Source organism: Gavialis gangeticus, unplaced genomic scaffold, assembly GCF_001723915.1.
Source record: "Gavialis gangeticus isolate Ggan-Ray unplaced genomic scaffold, GavGan_comp1, whole genome shotgun sequence".
Classification (NCBI taxonomy): Eukaryota; Metazoa; Chordata; order Crocodylia; family Gavialidae; genus Gavialis; species Gavialis gangeticus.
Window position 1 is genome coordinate 67,569,518 of NW_017729031.1, and position 8,349 is coordinate 67,577,866.

Sequence of the window (8,349 nt, forward strand, 5' to 3'; positions counted from 1 at the left end):
GGGGGGGGGGGGGGGGGGGGGGGGTGAGTCCCAGTTCTGGGGAACAGATCAAATTAGGAGAAGGCCTGGAAGGCTACATGGATGTGTGACCACAGAGAGACAACCAACCAGAGACAGCCACAGATGAAAAGTCATCAGAAAACATCAATGGGGAAGGAGAGTATGAAAGCAGAGACTTAAGATTAACAAAGAGTCCCTCCCTGTTCATTCTCATTCCTCCCCGTCCCTCCTTCTCTTCCCTGAGAAGGGTCCCCATCCCCATCTCCATCCCTGTTCCCTGAGAAGGGTCCCTGAGGCTGCCATGGACAGAGGGCACACACCAGCAGCCCATCTCATGCACCCCACTGGAGGGAGTTGTGGGCCTCAGCATCCGACCTCCAGACTGCTGACACCTAAAAGGAAGAGCCTCAGATTGCAGCCTTCATCCTGACCAGTTGTACTTTGACTCTGATGACAGTTGTAGAATTGGTAGACACAGAACTGTTTGATTGTATGTATTGTTGCTTTTTGTTGTTGCTCTGTATCAGTAAACTCACCTATTATCAACTGGCAGGTGTTGTGGTTGGTCTGAGGGTTGTGCTTGCCTGGAATAAAGGTATAAAGGTTGCATCCAAATCCAGTGCCAACAGTAGGTGGGTCTGTAAGGGCCCAAATGAGCCTTTTAACTCTGCCAGCTGCTTTTGCATACTTCTGAACACAGTGTTCTATAGTGAACAGCTGTGTCCCTATGCATTTTGCACCTAATACATCCCATCTCCCCTACTGCCATCATGCAAGAGGAGGGTATGTGGAAGGCTAGTTCCCTGGCTAACTCAGGAATGTAGTCTTCCTACTCACTCTCAGATTTACAAAACGTCAGTGCCAGCTGGTAAGATCTCAACTCAGACAATCTTCTTGCCTATATTGGACTATTACCCAGTTCTAAAATAGTTTTAAATAAATAAGGGGCCTCTGTGTTTGAATTTTTTTGTTTGTTTTTTCTATTTTTTCACTCTGAATTTGAAATAAATGGAGTGGAGAATTGAAAAAACTTACTCCATTTTGTGATGTTTGATGTCATATTAAAGAATGCCTTATCATTTAGTTGCAAAGTATCAAAAGGAAGGATTTATAATACAATACCTCAATATGTTTCATTTTGCATGAAAAGCTATTACCATTATTTACATTTTCCTTCATGTAATTTGAGAACAAAAATTAAACTAAATATTCTCTCAAAATGCCAGCTTTAGCATAGTTTACTAACATGATTTTACTTCAATCTAAGAACAGTAAAACAAATTTTGCCAGGGCACCAGTTGAAGATACTTAGTCAAAATGTACTGCAGTTTTCCTTAGTTCCTTAGGGAAAAGAATGATCAATACATTGTTAAGTATTATGTCTCACATTAAGCATTGCTTAGCATTACTTGCAGAATGCAGGGCAGAGTGGCACCTTATAGACTAACCAATTCAGAGTGGCATAACCAACAATTTATCAAATGCTATACTTCATCAGATATAGCAACTGTTGGTTACAAAAGCTTATTCCTTTCTGAATCAGTTAAGTCTATAAAGTGCGACTCTGTCCTGCATTCTGCCTAATTGCAGACTAACATAGCTAACTTGAAAAATCAGAACGCCTCGCATCATGAGTGAATCTTAAAAAAGATTAGCAAACAAAAGTAAAAGAACATTCTCAATTAAGTGTCTTTTACTAACAGAGTAATTGTTTCTTAGACAATAATTCACCTTATGCAATGTGACAATATTGTGGAACGAACAATTTCTTTGATAGTGCTTAATGGTGAATTATTTTAATAAAACAGATACAAATTGTTTTTTCAAGGATTTTATGGACTTCAGGCAAGATAAAAGTGAAACTGTTAGCAACAACTAATTGATTCCTCATTAAGCTATAGTGGCATGTGCATCTGCATGTGTGCACAGCATTCTGCCTTCTAGGTGAGGCTTCTGTAGTAAAGTTTATCCCATTTTTGTCACAATACTGAAAGAGAGATTATAATATAACATATTAGCAGAGTAGAGAACATGAGAACTTAAAAAATACTAACCTGAACATATATAAAGCCAAGCCACAGTCAATGCTATTGATAAAACATTTGGAAAACTAAAATATTGGCCACAAAGATTTTAGTATTTTGAGGATCTGAACCCTGAATAGCACTTCTGTACTGAGTACTGAAATAGGAGATCACTTCATTTGTCACTAGAAAGGAAGCAAGATGCTTTCGACACCATCTGTTTCATTCGCAGTGAGCTGTATTCCGCCAAAGTTAAAGAACATACTTTCCTTTGTAAAATTATCCTCAAATAAGCTGAAAGCCACTTAGGTTAGTTCTTATCATTACATTCTTTCAAGGAGACAGATGATCATCTACATGCTCTTCTGATAGCATCCTCCACTAACAAGCTGTCCAGATGTCCAGCACATGGTTGCAGCTATTTTTAAGCAAATCATGCCTCTGTAAATATTTGCTGGGCATCTCTAGAAGCAGAAGTCAACATATTCCATATCTGAGTCTGACTATTCAATAGCAAGGACATAGAGGACAATGCTGACCCTTTCATAAAGCTTGGATAAAGGCCACTGGGTAAATTAATACATCAGAGAGTACTACTAGACTTTTTGTGCCCTGGAATCAGGTGAGATTAATTGACTTGTTTTGCTACCATTGAAGAATGTTCTAAGTAACTGACAGAGAGAAGGAGTTGGGTTGTTTTTATATTGAATTAATCCTTAGATAAAGGAGATTTGAAAGTCTTTTCCTTTTATGTAACTTTTGTCATTGGTGCTTAATGCCAAAAGCAGCAGTAACCAGGCTATAAAGAAATGTTGACTTCTTTAGAAAAGCAACTAGAGAACAGTGCTGACTCAGCCAGACAATATAAGGCAGAGGACAAGCAAACTCCCAATAGTTTAATATCTATTTAGAGTCCAGATTCATATATTATAATGTCTAATGCTAGAAGGAATGGGAATTTATAATTGAAGGAAACAACAGAACCTGTGCTCTAGAGTAGCAACATATTGAGCTCCCGATCCCACCCCCACCACACCCCAGCTCATTTTCTTTTATGTTTTAAGCTTGAACAAGAGCAGATCCAGATGTAAGATGTAGTATCAGACTGTATTTTTTTTTTCTGCAAAGAGAATAGCTTAATGGGTCTCTATTGCAGTCAACAGCTTCCCACACTTATTTCTGTGATCTTATCAAGGTTGCAAAATATCTAGGCAAAATAAATGCATTTTGAAGTCTAGAGTTTTAGATTTTATATTGATTAGCAACAAAAGTAAGTTCTTATTTTGACATTTAGGGGTAAATTAGAGTGCCAAGAACATGAGAGATGCCATCTGAAGGCAAAATATTTTGGGGTCTTTTAATATTACTAAAGAAGCCTGCAAGCCTAAAAGGATCTAAAACAGGAGTAGGCAACATTTTTTGTCAGAGTACCAAAAAAACTGCAATGTCTACCTTGTAAGCTGTCAGAATGCTGGCATGCCAGAAAAACAAAACTGGGGCTGGGGGTACATGACAAGATGCCCTGCATATTAATACAGTTAATAATCATATTTGTTGCTTCTTTTTTTTTCTTTTTTTTACAGTAAATACCAGGTTCTCTTTTTAAAAATCCCAAACCTGGTTAAAACTACCTTTATACTACTTTATACTACCTTTTCTTTTTCTGTTAAGCACGTTGTGATGAAAGAGAAGGGGAAAAAGCAGAGAGAGAGAAAAGAGAGAGAGAGAGAAAGAGGGAAAGAAAGGAAAAAGAGAGAAAAAAGGAGAGACGAGAGAAAGAGAGAGAAAAAAAGGAGAGGAGAGAGAGAACCAGACACACACATGCAAACACATACACAGAACAGACACACGCACACACACACCCAAAACCATATGCACGTGTGCACACATGGGCACACAGACACACACAGAACCAGACACACAGAAGTACACACACATGCACGCATACGGCTGGGCTGCTGGGCTGCAGAACAGAGACCAACCCAACGGTGCCCCGGGACCACCACAACACCTATGCTTCTTTGGGGAGCCAGCCCCCAGGCTAAGGCACGGCCCTGACCCAGAGCCTACCCATCAGCCAGCTGCCTCCTCCCTGGGGGGGATCCTGCACTGGGCTGGGTAGGGCCCCCTGCCCCGGGGGCTTCAGCTGTGCTGCAGCATGAAAGAGACAGCACAGCAGGTTGGGACGGGAGTGGGGGCAGCACAATCCCAGCCCCGCTGCTCTGTTTGGCCAAGTGGCTCTGATGCAGCTGCAGCACCTGGAAGGAGCCAGGGCAATGCTGCTGCTTCTCACTGTCCCCCCTGCCATAACTGTGACTGGCACAGTAGGGATGGCAACCCCTGGTCCCCCAGCACCCTCCTCTGTTCCCCACCCTTTGCTGTCCCATGCGCAGGCATGTCCCCCTGGCAACCTGCAGGGGGAGGCAGTGGGGCAGGTCAAGGCAAAGCTGCAGTAGCCACCACTGGGCAAGAAGGAGGATGGGGGAGAATCCTGCCCCACGTGTAGTAGTACAGCAACAGCTGCAGAAGTGGCTTCTCCCTCCCCCTAATAGCCCTTCTCAAGGCTCTTCAGACAGTGTCTCCTTCTGACTCCCTTGAAAGAGCCCAGAACAGCAACTTAAAAAAAAAATTTTAAACCATTTCTTCAGCACTCCTCTTCTCTCATACTTAAGAGAAACCTATAAACATAGAAGAACTCATTCCTCGCACCAGTGAGACCAACAGTGATGAATTTTGCACTGATTTTTGTGGAAATAAAAACCTATCATTAGAGCATGTTTCTCCCCTTCTGCCTCCTGAAGGCTAGATACCTGGCTCTTAAACACCTGCCACTGGTTGTCGTGAGAGAGAGTTGGATAGATCTTGGGTGTGATCAAGTATGGGAAATCCAGATTTCTATGAAGTTCCATTGGTAACTTCCAACCCCATAAGCCTGCTTTCCTCAGCATTGTATTTTAGGAATATAAGTGGCTTGATGTTTCCTCATCTTGTCTTGTGGTTCCTTTGACCTTGAACTGAAAATTTTCAGAGTTCAGATCTAAGAGACCCAGCTCCCTGCCCAGTACTGCAAAACATTTATGCTCCATTGACCTATAGAAACATAGTATTAAGTGCATAAGTATGCATGGTACTGTTGCAAGATTAAGTACTGTTCCTGTTCGAGACAATGAACAAACTCCCCTTGATTAGTGCAAGAATTTCACCCACACCCTACAACTGTGAGAATCTAGAGATAAAATGTGAGGTTGTATCATGCTGAATTAGAGCCACAGTATTCTAGTGCAGCATGAATGAAGTAGCAGAAATATTGTTGAGTCTCTAGCTTCATAAGTATCACAATATCCTAGTGCTTAGGGGCAGAAGGGACCTAAACAGATCATCAGGTCCAGCCCCCAAAGGTATTATTTCCTGTTTATCTCTACCAGTATGCATCGAGCATGCTGACTTGACAGTACTTCTTGCTAAATTACAACAAATATATTACATGTGTACAGTAACAGGTGCCACAGACTCTGGGATTTCTATTTTATTTTTAAACATTTTTCTTATTCTCAAAATTCAATCTAAAATTATGAATAGTAACAAAACTGTTCTGACAACACATTTCACTTTTCAAATTCAACTCAGGCAATAATGTAATTTGGATATAATTTGGTTCAGATACAGTTTATTTCAAATTTCCTTTCTGTAACTAAAGTAGCTCTATTTCTGTTTTGATTGCCAATCTGTACTTTATACCATGCTATATGATTTAGTAAACTCTTTTTTCCCCTGTCACATCGATTCACTGTTCACAGCATGATGTTATTTCATGAAATGCTCACCCTGCAACATTTTTGATTGAATTATAGTGTCGATTCTACATTCATTCTGCACCTAACATCCTCTTCGTTCTACTGGGAGTTTGGGATGTGCAAGAACTGCAATGGCGTTTGTTTGCAGGGGTTTTGTATATAAGAAAGCAGAAAAAAACCCAAAAGAAAACCAGGTCAGTTCACTATTTTGCTGTGCATTTTGCCTGTTTAAGTTAGAGGGTTCTATTTATTTATCTATTCATTTTTGTGGAGTAAAGTTAAACAAACTAGATATTTCATATTGCGTACTATCTCAAATTTAGTTTAATCTGGGCAATTAGGCAAAGCTCTCCAAATGACAAAGCACTTAAACTCATGCTTTTCCATTGGAAATCTCCCCCTTACCGAAGTGTGTACACGAGACATTTACTGCAGAGTTGTCTCAGTGTCTACACATGCAGTCCTATTTGGCTACAGGAAACTAATAAACTCTGCAGCAGAATAGTACATGTATTTACAAGTACCAGCCTACTGCAGAGTTTTTTTATATGCAGCAACACATGTGTAGATGCTGACCCAGCTGACTGGAGCAGGAGAGTGCTTCAGTGCAGAGGCTGCCTGCTAGCTAGCCCCACACTGAAGCACCCTCATGTCCCACCCAGCCCCTCTGCAACATGATGAGCCAGGTCAGAGCGGTTCCAGGCTGGCAGACTGACCCCCCTGGACTCCCTGCCAGCTGAGGCTGCTCTAACCCAGCTCAACATGCTGCGGATATGCACTGGAATTTATTGCTTTGAATTAACTGCACATGTAGATGTGCCTACCTTGAACTAGACTAACCTGACGTCAGGCTGCTGATACTACTATTTTTTAATTTAGAGGTATTATTGTTTGTCTGACTAAATATGTTTTGCTCATTTAGGTTCTGATCCTGCAAAGATACAAGTGTGCATTTACTTAAATAATTAAAGAATGCCTTGCATTCAAAAACTTGTCTAACTCTATCCCAATTACACAGTTGGTCCAATGAAAGATACCACCCTAAGAAATTCTGGCCTGACATAATTCCTGGACCATCACAGCTAAATAACCCTCTAACACTACTTTGAAGAGTTAACACATTTAAACAGTTTCATTGAACAGCAATAGCTTTCATTCAATTAACTCACTCATTTGGGAGCCTAAACATGGATTTTGAAGCTTAATATTAGATATCTGTTTAAGATTTTCCCTCAATTTGTAATTCATCCTTTATTTTTTTTCTCTGGGAAACATCCGATCTACACGTTATCTGTTCCTTGGGAAATGTATAGCCAACTCTTTTCCTCTTTCCAGTAGACTTATTAGGAATTCTATTTCATTGATTCCCAAACTGCTACCTTACCAACCCACATCTCTTCTTTATCTTTCAATCTCTATCTGTACTCATCCTCTTGCTCAGCTCTGAGAAAGAAACCTGTTTCCATGGTGCATTTGACAGAGACCAGGACTAGGACTTTGTCTTCAGATACAACTTTTGCCTTCGTCATCTGCCTTGAGATGTTGAAAGAGTTTCCTTTCAAAGTGCTCCACATGCAGCTACCCAACAGGTAGCCCACAAGGCACAAATCATGATAGAAATGTGTTATGCACTGAGCGGTGTGTGTGTGTGCATACACGTTATGTACAGCCAGGAGGCACGGCTTTTCTGTATTGTATTTATTTCCTCTTGCTGCCTGTTGTTAAGCATGAAGAGCATTCATCCCTTTGTTGTAAAATATAGGCAGCTGGCCCTATTACCCCCTGTGTGATTTCACCGGGACAAATAAACCCCTGCAACACACTAAACTGATGACAAGGATGGGATCCCTGTGAGCAGTCTTAAACTGAACATGCAGTGATGCTTTCCGTCATCAGCTCATAGCTTTTGACATCATTCACTTACTCATGTCTCTAATGAAGTGCCATGAAAAGTCCTGCAATTAAATCTTCTCACTACTTAAAGAAATCACTTTGCACTAACAGGGAAGTGCAAACAGGGACACATTTGCATTTTAGCCAGGACAATCAACTGCCAGACAAAGGGACCGCACAAAGATACAAAGATGAACCACACCATTTGTATGCAATTTTGGTACCAGCCTTGAGTCTCTATGGGCACATCCAGACGAGCGCACATGTGTCTCTTGTCCTGTCTCAAACCCATTTGAGACAGGGCCAGAGGCACATATGGAAATGAAAAAATGTTCCCTGGGCTACAAGTTTGCAGCGCGAGAAGAAAATTAGACCCCTAGATATCCAAGGGTCTAAAAAGAATGGAGTTTAAAAGAGCTGGGCAGGGCACTCCTGGACCAGGCCCTGAGGCAACCAGAGGCTGGGTCCTCCACAGAGACACTCTGGCTGCCAGATATGCAGCCTGCCAGGCAGTGTGCTGCACCACCAGGGCTCCAGTGCTGATAAGTAAGGGGTCGGGGGACTGGAGGACGGGGGAACGGACTATGGGGGGACCCCCGCTGGCCCCACCCACTCGCCCAGCCCCTCCCAGCCCTGCC